At 45.0% G+C, this 14,141-nt stretch overlaps 1 protein-coding gene across 11 annotated transcripts in view; it reads left to right on the plus strand.

Moving 5' to 3' along the window:
• Positions 1–4,831: 4,831 nt before the first annotated feature.
• DTX2 (deltex E3 ubiquitin ligase 2) overlaps positions 4,832–14,141 on the plus strand; it is a 33,227-nt gene continuing 23,917 nt past the window's right edge. For 3 of the 11 annotated variants that reach the window (XM_039848900.1, XM_039848896.1, XM_039848906.1), the window contains exons 1-2: positions 4,832–4,974; positions 6,137–6,301. The gene's annotated coding sequence lies outside the window, so the exon portion shown is untranslated. Of the gene's footprint in view, positions 4,975–5,083; positions 5,172–6,136; positions 6,302–12,834; positions 13,087–14,141 lie in introns of those variants that run through there. The other 8 variants (XM_039848898.1, XM_039848899.1, XM_039848904.1 and 5 more) reach the window with 6 other exon arrangements.

The following is a 14,141-nucleotide window of genomic DNA, read 5'->3' on the forward strand; positions in this document are numbered from 1 at the left end:
CCCCTCTGGGCAGACAGTTTAGGACAAAGAGCCCCTGCCAGGAAGGTTTCAGCTCCCAATTCCCCTTAGGCTTCATGCCTCTGTGCAGAGCAAATCTAACCCATCCTACTGTGTGTGTGAGTGTGTGTGCTCGCACGCTAACTTGTACATGCATTCTCACATTTTTCTAATATAAAAAAATAGCATGAGTAAGTAAAAATCCTCGGCTCATCCCCTATCTTCTTGAAGCATTTTAGGCTTCCTCCCGGAAACTTTTATGCCCATAAGGCTGTGCGTGCATTAAAAAAACAGAACAAAATAAAACAAAAACATACACACTCCCACAGACAAACAGATGCACATTCTATTCTTCCCTCTGCTCTGAAAGACTCTTACATTTTTTACTTAGTAGATCTGTGAGTCTTCCTTAGTCTTTCTACCTAGCATTCTGGGGTTATTTAACCAGCCCCCTTCTGCTGTGCAGTTGTTTCTAATCCTTTGCTATGTATATTGGTCTAAAGTTCAGTTTGCAGCTGGCCAATCCTGTTTTCCTCATTTCCACTTTCCTGAGGGACATCCTGCTGCAGCCTCAGGACACAGCACACTCACTCACCCTGGCCTAAAAACCAGAAGTCTATGTCATCCATTCTCCCTTTTGCTGCTGCCCTATTTTTCTGCTTTTCATGACCAGAACTCTTATTTTCCCCAAATATAGCTTTTTTTTTTTCAGGTTATGAAAGTGGAAACTATTCATTGGGACACACTCAAATGATCCAAGAACAAAGAAAGGGAAAATCACCTGCTAACCCACCTCTTGGATGTTACTGTGTTGGCTTGTGTTCTTTTAGGCTCACATAGCCATGGGTGATCTTATGTAAGCGGCATCATTCCACACGAGTGGATTTATCCTCTGCTGCCCACTCCACCCCTGTCCCCCAGTGTGTGGAACACAAAGATTGTTCTTAGAAGAGCTGTCCATACTCCCCATACTCCTGACCTTTGTGATGACCACAGACACATTTGCTCCCGCTCCTACCTCTCAATGGAAACCACTCTGTGGTCACCAATGGCTTCCCTGTAGCAAGGTCAGAATTTTGGGAACTTTCTTGAAGTCAATTGGCAGATTGAAAGATAAGAGCCCAGAACTGGAAGGCAGGAGTCCTGAGTTCTGAGGTAGGCTGCTCTCCCAGGGAACCAGCCTATGGGGCCTTTCAGGAGTATCTGTCACCACTGAGCTGCACCTTCACAGGACACTTCCCTTGGTTCTCTGTCATCATGCTCACCCAGTGTCCCCTAATCCAGCTTTCCACAGACACTTGTTCTTCAAAGGCCAGTGTTCTGTAGCCCTGGACTCACCTTTTTTCATCTTCGGTGGGCTTTCCAGGTGATCTCAGTGTCATTGCAGGCAATTCCAACATCCCTATCTCTAGGCCAGATCTCTCCAGGGCCTCACATCTGGCTGTTCTTCCCTTTCCCCCTACTCACACTCAACTTGTTGACTGCTCCCCTTTTCTAGTGTTCTCTACCTCACAGAGTACTCCCATGCACCCGGTCTTCCAGGCTGTGTCCTTCCTGCCTCCGTGGAACTTTTCTACCCTGGCCTCCCCCCTGGATCCCACATTAGTTTCAACCTTGGAAGTCCCAGCAAGCCTCCCCCAGAGCTCCCCAGCTTCTCCAGCTCTCTGGGATTAGAGGTCTTCCCCTCTCCACAGCTCTAATTCCAGAAACTTTCCAGACCATTCTCCCACCATTCTATCTGTTGGAGTCTCTAGGTGTGTGTGCAGTGGGGTTTTTGGACAATAACTATCCTGTGTTTTACTGAGGAGGAAGGAGTAATGTGGGGAGGAGGAAAGAATTAAAATGTTAAATCAAGCTACATTTAGAGACTACAGCCAGGCCACAAAGACACCTGCAGAACAAAGGAAGATTTCTGCTGGGATTATGTACAATTTATTTCCCGCACCTATGAAGGGGAAACAGGAAAAACAGTCTTTAAGTGGCTGCCCTACACAAAATCATTCATTTCCTATGGCTAAAGCCACAGGGAACCTATGGAATAAAGGCTGGGAACTGCCAGCAGGCCTTTCACTCTACATATCCTTACCTTTTCACACTACATAATCTTTCCCTTTCCTTTCCTCAGTGTATGCCCATATCAAAGGAGATGGGTAAACAAAATCTTTAAACTGTAACTCAGAGGAACTAAAGAATGATATATAAACTGAATTCCTGAAAATGTCCCTCTCAGTGACTTTCTCTCAGTATTCTTTACTCCATCTCTCAGTATCCTCATCTCTCTTAGGCTCTCTTGCTCTCTGCCTGAGAGGAGACCATAATCTGTGGAGTGTTGCCCCTTTTCTAATAAACTTTCCTTTTGACTCTAACTCTGGTGTGTGTGTTGAATTCTTCCTACATTTTCTGCCAAAGGACCCTCTTTTCTCTCAGTGTAGGGCTTTGTCTCCCCGCCCCCGCCCCCACCCCCCCCCAACTTGGGGAAATTTGCCCTGTCCTGCATCAGAAGCACTTAAGAAAATATCTTTTGAATGTTGAATGACTTTTCTAATGCTTCAGACTAATGCAAGGAGGAGTCGAGAGAATTAAAAATGTTAATCAAGCCACATTCGGAGACTGCAACATGCTGATCGGCCCTGCAGCCAGGCCAGGAGGACACCTTCAGAACAAAGAAAGATTTCTGCTGAGATTGCTAATGACCCATTTCCCACACTTGTGAAGGGGAAACAGGAACCAGGAGTCATTCTCTATGGTTAAAACCATGGAGAACCTATGGATTAAAGGCTGGGAACTGCCAGCAGTTCTTTCATTCTACATATTCTTCCCCTTTCTCACTGTATGTCCATATTAAAGGAAATGAGTTAACAAAGTATTTTAAACCATAACTCACAGGAACTAAAGAATGATACATAAACTGAATTCCTCAAATACTCAGGGTCCCTCTCAGTGCTTTTAATCTGTCTCTCACTGTCTCACCCATCCCTCTCTCTTCCTCTGAAAGAGACCATATCTGTGGAGTGTTACCCCTTTTCTAATAAACTTTCTTTTGACTCTAACTTTGACATTGTCTGTTGAATTCTTTCCACGCTCTCCGCCAAAGAACACTCTTTTCTTGATACAGGGCTTGGTCTCTCCCCGACCCATCCCCCCGCCCCCACTCGAGGAAATTTGTCCTGTCCTATATCAAGACCATGTTACCTGCACCCCTCCCCCAGCGAGGCCAGTCATATGGGGGTGCTAAAATCTGGAGTTAGACACTACCTCAATTTATAGATGAGCTCTGCCAGTTGCCAATGTGTGACCTTAAATACATTGCTTAAACTCAGTGCCCCAAATGTCCTGATCTTTGAAATGGGGATAACAATAACATCCATCTCATTGAGAGAATTCAGTGAAGTGATGTATGTCAAATGCTTGGCACATACTAGGTGCTTAAGAAATATTGTAGATGGTTATGGCTGAGAAAACAGGGGAAGGGAATTGTTCTCATTCTCAGCTGTAGCCACTGCAGCCAACTAGTATAAATCACAGGTAAAATGCTACCCTTCATTTCCTGATGGAGGTCTGGCTCTGGGAATAATTGGGAGAACTTGACTTTGGTGCCTCCATAGGCTCAAGGCCTGTGTCCTCTAAGCTCCCAGGTGGTGGAGTCCTGGACTGGGATACTAGAGGTTTGGCTTGCTACAGGTGTTCCTTCTCCTTCACTACTAACTTTGAGTGGGTTACTCCCCCTCTCCGGGCCTCGGTTTTCTATAAAATGAAAATTTTGAACTGAATGATGGGGGAGGTCTCTTCTTCCATCCCCAGCAGTCTGAATCTTCCTCAAATCCTTGATAAAGTATGAGCGACATTAGATTATGTAGAAATACTTAACCAAGATTCAAAGGACTCTGTACCCCTGAAACTATGCAAAATGTATGTACACATATGTGAACATTGACATTTGAGCATTTTCCTGGGAATAGTTTTCTTTAGATTTGTAAAGGAGGTCTGTGATCTCAAAAGGTTAGCCACCAGCCTGGTTAGGCCTCATCACCTTTGAGCTGGACTACAGCAACAGCCTCCAAAGTGGTCTCCCCACTCTTTTCTCTTTCCGTTCAATCTATCCTCCACCCACCACACAGGGTATCCTTCTCAAGTTCAATGCTGCCTCTGTCATTCCCCTCCTTAAATCCTTCCATTGGTTCCAGTTGCCTAAATTCCTTGCACAGCATTTAAAGTCCATAATAATCTTACCCATCCTTCTCCCCATACTCATATCCTGCCACACCCTAACCCATTTCTCTGTCCTCACCCCATCCATGTACCCTCTGCCCTGACCACAAGGAACATTTTACTGCTTCCTGAATGCGTCAGGCACTTTCACATCTCTCTTTCTTTGCATGAGCTTCCCAGTATTCCATCTGGCAAATCCCTATGAGAGGTTGAAAATCCAACTCAGGCGTCGCCCTCTGTGATGTCTTCCTGATCCAGCCCCTAAATTAGGTGCACCCTTCTATGCTCCCATTCCTTTAGCACAACATTTACTCCACTATATTGTAATTGTGTGTTTAAGTGTCTGTATCCCCAGCTAGATATGAAGTTCTTCCAAGAGAGAAACCAAGTTTCCGATTGACCTATTAATTCCCAGTACCCAGGACAAGGCGTGGAACCATATATGTACCTGTAAAAACTATGTAAAGCCAATCAGTAAGTTAATGAAGGAGTAAGTCAGTGAGTGAACAGATTAAGGAGGAAGACTAGATGCACCTGAACAGGTGCGCATCGCGTTCGGCCCCGCCCCCGCCCGAACTACATTTCCCAGAAGGCCCCGCGTCCTGGGCATGCGCACTGGAGAGCAAGGAAGCTGCGACGCGGAGTTTCACTCCGGCTGTCTCCTCCTCAGAGTCAGAACCGCAGCCGGAGTCGTACCCAGGCCGAGCTGGAGCTGCAGCCGGAGCACGGCGGTGCCCTCAGCCTGCCCCCTCGCCTTCCTCTGCCTCGGTGAGAGGGGACGGGCAGGCTATCTGCCGGTCGCCAGGGATAGGGTCCCCAGGGCGCGGGGTAAACCAAGCTGAGCTGGGACCGGAAGGGGGCGGGCGTGGGAGTGAGGGAGGGCTGGGCCCGGCCGGAGAAGAGTCCCAGGGTGAGGTCCGGGAGGGATTGAGAAGACTAGTCTCTCCAGACTGGAGGTCCTGGAGGTGAGAGTTGAGGGAATTGGGAGGTGCTGGGAGCTTAGGACAGAACTGAGTGCTGGGTGAGAAGGTAAAAGCCAGGGTGGAAGCCGAAGGGCTAGCAGGGGGGAGGGGCACAGACCCTAGGAGTTTAGGTCGGTCAAGAGGAGTGGACCCCTTCCCACAAGACCTGGAGGAAGCCATGGTGATATTGCCACTGGGCTGCCTGGTTAATGTGTGGGTTCTGTTGGGGTCTGCCTCCCAGGGAACGATTCACTGGAGCAGGAGCTGTACTTTAGAGGACAGCTCCTGATTCTACTTCCCTGTCTCAAGTCGGGTCTGCCTTCCAGGAAACTTCTGTTTCCAGAGACCCTGGGTTACTTTTGCGGGGTGTATAATGTATGCTGAAGAGGGCTTAGGAGACTTTTTCTGGAGTTGCCCTTTCATCTCGCCTTTCTCAGCCAGCTAGATCTTCCGCACTGGTTCCACTTCCCTAAGTGCCAGTAGCAGTGGAGCTAGTGTGCTTGTTCACAGACGCTTAGACCCTAAGAAACGCAAAATATTCCTGCATGCCATCCCAGCCCCTCTATAGTTCCAGAAGGTGGACTTTCTGATAGCTAAAATTAGAATCTATTTAAACCACCAGGGTAATTATAACTCGGCCTCTTGTTCAACATTTCTGTGTGACCTTAGCCAAACTTTTACTCTCTTGTGTGTTGAGTTCCTGGATGCCTGTGGTGCAGACTGGCTTATAAAGTCCTTTTGGGCTTTAGTTTGAAAGGGCTCAGGGTTTTTTTTTTTACTATCTCCTTGATTATTGAGTGGGCAGAAGAAGACTCCTGTACCTTATGCTCTTCCCAGGCTGTTGAAAAATAAATCTGGTGGTTTCCAGCTTCCAGCCACAGCACACGGACCTGACATCTGTGCATTGGTTTTCACTAACTGCTGTTTCTCAATGTAAAACCTGATCATTTCTTTCCTTGTTGGCAAAGGTGCCTTGGAATTTGTGTTGCTGAGTCAGCAAGACTTTCAGATTTGCCTGGTTTTTGTTGTTTGCATTTTTTATCAAGATGGGAACTCAACCAAGTCATTCCTCTTAAGGATCTGGTATCTCCATCAAGAAAAGACAGTTTGTGCCAGCTCTCCAGAGAGAAAAGGTGAGAGCCCTGAGGACTTTACATTGCTGTCTTCTCAATATGCTTTTAGTAGAGAAGGTGGGGACTGAGAAGGGTAGAATTTGAGGTCTGCATGATGAGAGTGAGCCCTAGGAGTAGATTGTTGATTGCCAACTCTCAAATTCAAGTGGCTTCGTGCCAGTGGCTTCTCCTGTTTAACCAGTCTTAGAGGGTTTGTGCTCTAAGACGTGCTTTATGAGATGAAGGACACAACTCGCGATTTCTGTATTTGCATTGGAAATTTTTATTTCTTTTATGACATGAATCTTTACTGGGTGCCTCCGTTGCTTAACACTGGGGGTACAGTGAGGAACAATAAGAGTTCTGTCTTCTGGGACTTGTGTTTTTTGGTGGAAAAGACAGACAAACTGTAGACATAAGGTGTTGTCGGTGTGAAACGTGTTAAGGAGGGGAAGTCACAGGGCAGAGCCACCGCTCATCCAAGAAGAGGTAGGAGGGGAGGTTGGAAGGTGCTATCCAAGGTGAGTTGTGAAGGAGTAGGGCTTAGAAGTAGGTGCAGTAACCTGGCAGAGGAGTTGGCATATGCAAAGTTTGAAGCTACCCGGTATGTCTGGGCCACTGTTAAGTATCTCAGTATGGCTGGAGCAACAAGGGATGGGTGTGGGGTAGAGGATGCTGGAAAGGTGGGCAGAGAGCTGAGTGTGGAGAGTTTTGTGGGCCATTCCAAGGCTCTGGGGAGCAAAAGAATTTTAGCAAAATTCCATGAAGGGCATTTTAAATGAGCACACTGGCTGGAAAGTGCAGTGGATTAGATTAGATTATTCTCTTTGTGACTTTTCTTACACCATGCCAGCTTCTGGTAGAGAGGTGGTAGACATGAGATTTTGCCCTCTGCTTGCTCGTAGTCTTGTTGATGGACATAGAGAATTAACTGTAAAGCACAGAAAGCTGTGGAAGTTGATAAAAGGGTGGTTTTTTTTTTTTTCAGTTGGGCACATCAAGACACCATGGATGTTGTTTAAATGCAAATTTGAAAATAGGGGCCAGGTGAGAATAGGCACAAGGAACAGAGAGATTCTTCCGTGTGAGAGCTGAGTGAGAAACCGATGGTTACATGGAGGTAGCAAGAGGATCATCAGCCTAAAACACTGGGAGGCCATGAGGAGGGTGAGGACAGAAGGAGAATAAGGAAGGAAAAGGAACCGTGTCACTGTTGATAGGGAGAACCAGATTGTGATGAGCTTGGTGTCACAGACATCACACTAAAAACTTGAACTTTTATTTCAGAACGAAATGTATTTATGTGTTCAATTTTTGTAGATGTTGCCAGACTGTTTCCTGTAGTATTTGTACCAATTTACATCTTCATCAGCAGCAGTGCACGGGGTTTCCAGTTGCTCCACATTCTTGCCAACACTTGGTGTAGGCAGACACTTTTTATTTTGCCAATTGAATGGGTATAAAATGGGATCTTTGGGATCTTGATTTCTATGTCCCTGAGCCCTGATGTTGAACATCTCTTCGTAAGTTTATTGGCATATGTGTTTCCTGTTAAATACTTGTTCGTATCTTTTGCTAATTTTTCTGTGGGGTTTTTGGTGCATTGTCATTGTTATTATTGATTTGTAGGAGTTTTTATATTTTTTTTATTTTAATCCTTTATGCATGTTGCAGATATTTCCTTTTAGCTTGTAACCTTCTACTTTTCTTTAAGGCATCTTTTATTGAATGGCCATTCTTAATTTTAATACAGTGAAATGTCTTTTTTCATTTATAGTAAGTATTCTTTGGCTTATTTTAAAAAATCCTGACCGTATCTTTGGCTCGAAGGAGCCTATGTTGTAGTGTAGGGGACAGGTAGATAATTGCACTGAGATGTTACGTGGACATTGATTACGTGGCCACTTCTCCCTGTGGGGCAGAAGCAGATATAGGAATGATTTCACAATGTAGGGAGCCTCAGGCTGGAAATTAAGTGGACAGGTAGGGTGGTCACTCTCAATGGGAACCGAAGGGTAAGAAACAGCCTGGCTTATTCTGGGTCCTCTCCTGAGTTCCTGATGGCTAGAGCAGAGCGCTTGAGGGGCTCAGGCAGAGCATCTGAAAACACATTTGAGTTATCTGCATGCATGGGATTATTGAAGCCGTGGGAACAGATAAGAGGGTCCAGGGGAAATATAGAGAGGGAGGCCAGGACCTGATTTCCTGATGCAGGGAAAGGTGTTAACACCTGGTGTGGTTCTGGAAAGTAGTCGAGGTTTCTGGGATGGCCTTGACAACATGCTACCTGCTGTGCTGTTGGTTGCTATATTTCATCATCAGGTGTTGGGCAAAGACTGACATGTGGGTAGAGGGCTGGGAAATGTCCTTGAGGACGCTAGCCGGAGACATAGGCGCTCTCCTACTTTTTGATAGAGAAGTATTTCTCAGCTACAGGACAGTGGGAACACACTAGTAGATACTGGGTAGGCAATAGGGCATGGCTTGATGTGCCATGGCGCATGGGCAAAATCCAGCCTACTTCCTGTTTCTGTTAATAAAGTTTTATTGGAACACAACCACTCCAGTTTACACATTGTCTGTGGCTGTTTTTGCGTTACAGTGCCAGAGTTGTTTAGTTTGCAACAGACACCCTGTGTTCTGCAAAGCCTGAAATAAGTTTCTGGCCCTTTACAGGAAAAGTTTGCCGACTCCTGCTGTGGGGAGTCATGGTAACTGGTAACTTGGAGAGTGTGTACCCACTCCACTGATTGTTTCTGGATAAATAATGAATATAGATCTGGCCTGCAAAGATTTCCAGCTTTTCTAGTTTTCAAGAAGCTGTAAATCTGGATTTTTAAAAAATGGTGAATATTCCAACTTTTAAACTTCAGCTCAATTTAAAAAAAAAAAATGGAGAACTGTGTAGGCCAAGAAAAACACATCTGGCCTATTTGTCTAGCATCAGTTTATCTCTCTGTCTTCGGTGGACTTAGGAAACAGATCTGGGTTTACTTATACCTGCGTATTCTTGGGCAAGTAGCTTATCTTCTTTTGCCTCACTTTTCACATTTATAAAACAGATAATACCTGCCCCCTAGGATTGTGAAGATTAAAGAGAATGCTCATAAGGTAATAAGCACAGTGCCTGGTGCGTAGTAAGTTCTTGGTTGGCAGCCATTGCTATTATTACTGCAGATGATCAAGCTGCTCTTGGCAGAGGAGCAGCAGGTTCTTGGTGCTAGTAGAGGAGGTTGCCCAGAAGGAAATCATATGTTGCTGGGACTTGCCCCCTGGCCACCTTGTGGCTTTCTGAACCCTGTTCGGAAGGTTCTACTCTGACCTGTCCCTGGAGAGCTCAAGGCAGGCATCAACCGGAAGCGGAGCTGTCACTTCCCTTCCAGCAGCCCATTGTGCAAGGAACAAATCATGTGTTAGTTTTCTAGTGTCTCAGAAACCTAGTAAGTTCTGGGTGGCACTGGATCGAGCCACCTGTATTCAAAACAAAAGGTCCATCTTGAAGTGCTCGCTTATTATAATAGTTTATGCACCTAAATGATCTGATTTAAGCATTTTCTTGGAACTCAGGGATGGGGAGATGTCTCTTGGCAAGGAGATTCCATGGTAATTTGACCAAGCCTGTTATTATTGAAATCCCACTGGGATAGTAGCAGTCATTTAAAGTAATGATGGTAGGTAATGGGGTGGTGTGGTAGTGTGGTGGTGTGGCTTATATTTATAATCTTTTAGAAGCGTTGGGCATTTTAAAGAGATTTGTTTCTGATAACAGAAGTTATACTTTCTCACTTTAGAAAATGTGAAAATTTCAGATGTATAAGTAGGTCAGACGAGGTCTTCTACAGTTTCGCTGGCCAAAGGCAGCCATTGTTAACACTTCGGCCCATTTCTGTTGCATTTTCTTTATGCTTCTCTTTTACCTAATTAAAATAGTGCTATACCAAACATTTTTATATTGAAGTTTTTCTATAATCTCCTTAGCTAGATTTTTAATTATTGGGTCAAAGCAAGTAAACATTTTTAAACCTCTTGATACATATTACCCAACTGTTTTCTGGAAAAGTTTTATCCTTCCCAGCAGTATGAAGTCTAGTATACTGTTGCCAGCACTGAATATTGAAATTAAGTTATTTTTACTACTTTGATACGCAAAAAATAATACTCTTTTGTCTTTAATTTGTATTAAAAGCAACATTTCTAGTAAAATAGAACATTTCTTTGATGCGTTTACATGTAGGAATCAACCTTCTCTGGTCTGTGGGAAGGCTTCCTGACAGTGCCTGGGTGGTGAGCTGTCCTATAAGTCTTTGAAGGTCGTGCTCTAGTTACAGGTCATGCTCACCATGTCAGTTGGTGGGGTGTGGAGTTTCAGGCCATGCTCCCTGGAAAGGGGCCGAAAGTGAGGCAGCTTAGAAAATAGGACTTGAAGTCACTTGATTTCACTGGTTTCCAGTCCATGCTCCTCAGAACTCTTCTGTTCTGCAAAAGAGCTTCCTAGGCCTCTCAGAAAGTAGGAACAGAGGCCACCTCTGTATCAAAAAGAGAACCCCACATTTCTGTGTTTTACGTATTGATGGGCAGCATACGATCACATTTGGAAAAGGATTCTGCTTATGAAAGGCTGGAAAACCCATCTAACTGTCTGAGTAGTAGAGCCTGGAGAAGGGGAGGTGACTGTCTCAAAGTCACTGAGCACACAGGAGACTGAGTGGAGCACAGAGTGTGAGCCGATGGGAAGGGTCTGACAGGTCGTCTTCACTCAACATAACAGTCAAGGTAGACACTGGGAGAACAGTGAACTGTCAAGCTCAGATTTGGGCCAAGCTGTTAGGTATTTTAGTGGGCATTGGAGGGATGAAATGGGTTCTCCCCCACATGTTGGCAAGTTGACAGTCACTCACTCTGAGTACGGGTTTAAAAACCACACCCGGGGCCTTCTTTCCATCTGACAAAGCTGTAGTGAGATCTGTCCACCCAAAGGCCCACAATTAGGCCAGGATGATTTTCACTTAGGTTCTTATGCCAGCTCAAATCTTGTCCTAAAGCTTTTCTAAATCCTCTGAGAATAGAAACACTCTTGAACACATAAAACTCTTTTGTATGAAAATGCCTCTCTGGTAGGGTGGTAGCATTACTTTGCCTCAGAGCCACAGTGCTGTGGACTGATTTGCAGCTAAATCAATGAGAGAATGCAAAGGAAAGCAGGGTCTTGTGTGTGTATGTGTGTGGCCAAAGTTGTTGATACTTTAAAAAAATTAGTTTGATCCTAAAAAGTAATATGGCCATCGTAGGACATTTGCAGGTGCAGAAAGCAATAAATAAAGTTCTATAATTCCATCACTCCTATTAACATTTCAGAGTTGTTCCTCTGGCTTTTTAAAAATTATTTTATATAAAGTAGAAAGAATATGGTGTCACAGACTGGCCATCTCACTTTGGGTAAATTCTTAATTTCTTTTGACCTCAGTTTCCTCTTCTGTAAAATGGGTATAATTTCTACTTTTGAGGGCAGTTGAAGGTTGAAAGAACTGGATGACAAAAGCACCAAGCAGAGTACATTCTACATAGTAGGTGCTGAGTAAATGGCACACCCACCTGCCCTAGAGCATAATGTGTGCAGTTATATATCCTTCATTTTTTATTGTCATGAGCATCATCTTAGGACTGTAAGCCTTTTATAAACAGTTTTCAAGACTCATTAGAGTGTACCATAAATATATTTAAGAATTTTGTTATTGTAAGGTGTTTAGTCTGCTTCCAAACTGCTAGGGCTTTTTTCCAATTATAATTTTCATAATTAAGAACACTAAAAAGCCCTGTCATTAGGAGCTGAAACAAATTAGGTTTTTGAACTGCAGCCTCCAGATGACTGAGGTTATTGTAGGGAATGGGTGCATTGATAGGGCTGCTTTGTGTGCATAATTGCTATGTTCAAGTGGAATGCCAGTGGGCATTTTTGGGCAGTGCTTTAAATGCCTGGCCCCTGGAGGAGCAGAAGGTTTTCTTTTCTTTTGTCTTCTGGTGTTTCAAATCCTCTGGGATATAGGGCATTGAAGAGCTGTAGCCCCAGCTTTGGGTCAGCTCTAGCTCTGCCCTCAGGCAGTTCCTGTTCTAGTTGGAAGACAGATACTAAAACCAAGGATAAGTGGAATGTGTGATGAAGATGCTCAGGAAGGTGGAGTCATCACTTTCTGGTGAAGGTTTGGGTGAGGGCTCAGGACGGGCTTGCTGTAGCCGAGTCTGGAAAGATGGACATGTTTGGGGATTTAGGTGGAGAGAGGATAGGAGTCTAGACACCTGCAGGATTAATGGCTAGGAGATGGGAAATGGTTCTGAATGTCTGGTACTTGTTAGAATTTGATGTGGCTGGGCATAAGGTGGAGGCCTTGGTATGAGTGGAGAGAGCAGCTGGATGTGGAGGGACTGTGTATGATGACTACTTCATTTCTGGATCTTTGGTACCCAGACAGGGCCTGGACCATGGTGGGCTCACAGCCTATGGAGGCTGAACACTTTCATGAAAATCTTTAGCTAAAGTTCTCAACTGTATTTCTCAGGCTGTTTGGAAATGTTCTGCAAGTTGGTTCATCAGGGGATGTGTGAACATGCTGGGACATACTACATGTGGTGATACATAGGAGGCCTCTGCTGCCTGAGAGATGAGTGATGCCTGCCAGGAGGTGCCAGGAGAAAAGTCTGGACTCAGGAGTAATTGACTTTGAAACCAGTCCTCTGATTTGTACCTGGATGTGGTTCCAGAGACTCCTAATTGCAGGCACTGAACTAATCAGCCAGCCAGCCGTCCGCAGGTAATGCCAGGTCTAATCCTCCAGGGTGGGATGTGTGCTTTTGTTGTAGCAGTTGGCAGCTCAGTGGCCCTGGCACCCACAGGTATGCTCAGTTATTGCAGGCCTGACTCATTGCCTACGTTCTCATGCTGTGTGGCTCAGTGCTGCCTTAGGCTGCCACTCCTCACCCAGACTTGAAGGGTGGGGAGGTACTGGGGTTGAGGGACACAGGGAAAGGGAGGGAGGCCAAGATTTGTTGATAATTGCTGTGTGTCTGGTGCTTTGCTGGGTACTCTATACACATCTATGCTTTAATGCCCATCAAAAGCACTTAGAATAGGTATTGGTATCTCCAGTTCCAAATGAAAGAAAGCAGGTTTAGAGAGCTTAGGTACCTTCATCAGGATGATACAGTGAGTAGAGTTAAGCCAGTGGCACGTTGGTGCCAGAACCCATGCCTTTTCCTTTTCATGTGCTGCACCAGATCTCCCTTCCTTATGGGGTGGTGGTCTTGGCCTTTTCATTAAAACCTTGATTGTGTAGTGTAATCTTCAGGACAGCAGTGAAAGTCCAGGGTCCTAACTTTATTACTAGACATGTAACCAAGTCATTGCAACTACCTGGGCCTTGGTTTCCTCATCTGCAAAATGGAGATGAATTTTGATGTCTGTACTTAGGGGGTTTTGTGGGAATCAGAGCAGATGGTATGTCTAGGAACCCTGTTGGCATGAGGCCTGCATAGGCATGCTATAAGAGGGCTGAAATGCTGGGTTCCTTTCTCCCGTTCACTTTCTCCTTCTATGTGGGACCTGTGAGTGGAGCCCAAGGTATAGAGTTCATGTTGAACTTTCTTAAGAAAATGAGCATCAGAGCCAGATTGATTCTGTTTTGCTGTCTGTGCTGCTGCTTAGCAGTATATGTGTGACCTTCAGTAAGACCTTGACATCTCTAAGCTTTGGTTTCTTGTCCATAAAGTGGGAGAAATACCACCGTGTCAGTCTGTTAGGCTTAAATGAGACAAGTACATTTGGTGTTTATTACTAAATGTTGGTTCCATTCCTTTTACACTCTAGGAG

The sequence above is a fragment of the Pteropus medius genome, unplaced genomic scaffold, assembly GCF_902729225.1.
Source record: "Pteropus medius unplaced genomic scaffold, Ma_sr-lr_union100, whole genome shotgun sequence".
Taxonomy (NCBI): domain Eukaryota; kingdom Metazoa; phylum Chordata; class Mammalia; order Chiroptera; family Pteropodidae; genus Pteropus; species Pteropus medius.